General features: G+C 37.1%; 1 pseudogene; it reads left to right on the top strand.

The window, feature by feature from the left end:
* Positions 1-441: 441 nt before the first annotated feature.
* On the top strand, positions 442-1115 carry LOC138322234 (uncharacterized; annotated as a pseudogene).
* Positions 1116-3093: the final 1978 nt, after the last annotated feature.

Genomic DNA, 3093 nt, shown 5'->3' on the forward strand with positions numbered 1-3093 from the left:
CATTCGGGGCGAGAATCCCTGTTGGGTCGAGTTTACCTAGCGGTCATGACCTATATATATTTCGGTCAAGTCGATCGGCGTACCAATGTGAACCGTTTCTGTACATGTACAAAATTGTTATGGTTAAATTGAACAGTACTTGTAAATTTTTTTGGAAATGTGAGATGTTTTTGATTTCACAATTATAAACAAAGCAATATTTTAGTAATGGTATACCATATACACTATTTATAATTATTAAAATATTATAAAGGTGTTCTAATCACACATTTCATTTTTTATTCATGCATGAATGCATCCGTAGCGAGACCCCTATAGAGACGGAAGAGGACAGGACCAGCAACAGTGCCTGCAGAAGTTTAGTCGGTGACGTCGACAGTTGGGCCTAGTCATGGGACGATTTCAGGACCTCTTGCTACTGGGAGTGGAACTGACCATTATATGCCACCTGAGCTATCGGTAGCAGCAACACCTACTGTATTACAATACCCAACCCCTATTGCAAGTGTTAATGATATGATAGGCTTGTATGTATCTGTTTCAGTGAAGCATAAGATTACAAATGGAGAGTATGTTGTACTTTCACAATTGTTGACTAACTCAATGGGAGATTCCCATCAGGCTCATAAGATATCTTTAGTTGATGGGGAGCTTCTTATCAAACCAAAAAATCAATATCCTAAGATTTTTGACATCAGTAAATGGCCAGATGCATTCATTATATATATCAGCATTTATACAGCAGTGCACCCAGAACAGTTGCGTGGGTTGTAAAAATACATGCAGGTTGTTCACCTTGGGGCTCAGAGATGTGGTGGCATGGACTAGATCAAATATGATGATCAATATATATAGGTTAAGAAAAGCTCTTAATCCCTAAGGGGCATGGGACATTTCTGACAATGAATTATACCTGTTATATATACAGCCACAGCGGGTCCTCCTACCTCGGTCACAAAATCAAAATTCTAACGCCCTAAAATGTTTCGACTACAATTATAAAGGAAATTGTACACGCCCACACTGTAGCTACTATCACAAATGTATTGCGAGTATTGGGTTATGCTAGTATGAATTGTGTTAAAATGAATACAGACAACTCATATTCTTTCTGAAAAAAAAACCCACAACAATACAAAAACAGCAAAGACAGGTGGGGAACAAGCAAGAATCACAAACAGATGTGGACATTAGGAAAGACACAAATAAAAATCAAAGCTCTTAGTTAATGGATGGCTAAGTACACACAGGTAGCAGTAGAAACACAGCTTCTTGTTTTTTTTTAAATGGTACTATCATCGAGCTACCAAGTAACGATGCCATTTATTGTCCAGTCGGTAATCTTCGCAGATATACGGCAGTTCGACTTAGGGTTCAGGCTCAATTACTATGTCATTTTGGTGGTAGAGACTTGACAATATATCAATTTTCTAGTGTCCTTACAAAAGCATTCAACAGTAGGTACTGCAAAGCACATTCCTTTAGAATTAGTGCAGCCAAAGCTACATCCCTATCTAATATGTCTACTGAAGCTATTATGGAATGTGGTAGGTGGAAATCAAGTACTTACAAGAGTTACATACAAATACGAACTCAAAAAATTAATTTCCAAACGCTAGTTCCCCTCTCTCCTTTGAGGAATGATAAACACCTTGCAAGTTGCATTAGAAAGCTTCAGAACGACAAGTAATACGTTCTTTCCAAATAATCAAGTCAGTTATGCTAGCTAGTTCCCCTCTCTCCTTTGAGGAATGATAAACACCTTGCAAGTTGCATTAGAAAGCTTCAGAACGACAAGTAATACGTTCTTTCCAAATAATCAAGTCAGTTATGCTATGAATGATGAAGGCATTTTTGGTCACAGCATTGTACCGTGAAATGTGTCGCCATCTTATTTGGTTTTCGTTTGGCTGTGAACATGCTACCTCTGGTGCACGTTCCTTTGGCAGATTTCACGGTACATATTAATGATTTATATTGATTGATTGACATCATATTGATTATATATGCTGTTTATAATGACGTGAATCAGTTGATATCTGTTTCCCAGTATCACTGATCACTATTGACATCTAATTGATTGATTGATTGAATTTATTGTTTAATTGACTGAGGATGGTTTCCCAGAATCAATCAGTTTATTTGATTGATGGCTTGCCATTATGGTCTATTGATGGACCGGCGGCCATCTTAATTGGTGGATTACTGATTCCCAGAATCTATCAATTAATTTGTGTTGCAATTCTGATTGAAGTTGTTTGATGGCGTGCCATTATGGTCTATTGATGGACCGTGCCGCCATATGTATATATTCATTAAAGCTGTGACTATAAATCCAAAATTGAAATTCTTTGTTGTCTGTGCATCTGATTATTATAGCACTTATGGCAATAAACCATATAGTGCGGTTATCTGAGGGCACCTGTTGATTTAGTAACGTGATACCTTAAAAAAGTTATGTCAGAATTGCTGACGAGTTATTCCCCCTTTTTAAATGAAGACAACTTGGTACAACGACAGCTTTGATAGACTTATAGAGGCTAAGTTTATGTGAAAAAATAATTGGTTTGAACACTCAATTTCTTCATGGTTCAGCCTAGAAGACAGGATCGTCACGGAACACTCAATTTCTTCATGGTTCTACTGTTTATATCAAAAGACTACTCCACAACTCATTGGACTTTGTGTTAGTGACAGAATTTTCCGTGCGGTTTCTGGTGTTGCAGATTTCGCGGTACATATTAATGATTTATATTGATTGATTGACATCATATTGATTATATATGCTGTTTATATTGACGTGAATCAGTTGATACCTGTTTCCCAGTATCACTGATCACTATTGACATCAAATTGATTGATTGAATTTATTGTTTAATTGATTGAGGATGGTTTCCCAGAATCAATCAATTTATTTGATTGATGGCTTGCCATTATGGTCTATTGATGGACGGTGGCCATCTTAATTGGTGGATTACTGTTTCCCAGAATCTATCAATTAATTTATTATGGTCTATTGATGGACCGGCGGCTGTCGTGCCATTATGGTCTATTGATGGACCGTGCCGCCATATGTATATATTCATTAAAGCT

This window comes from Argopecten irradians, chromosome 4, assembly GCF_041381155.1.
Source record: "Argopecten irradians isolate NY chromosome 4, Ai_NY, whole genome shotgun sequence".
Lineage (NCBI taxonomy): Eukaryota > Metazoa > Mollusca > Bivalvia > Pectinida > Pectinidae > Argopecten > Argopecten irradians.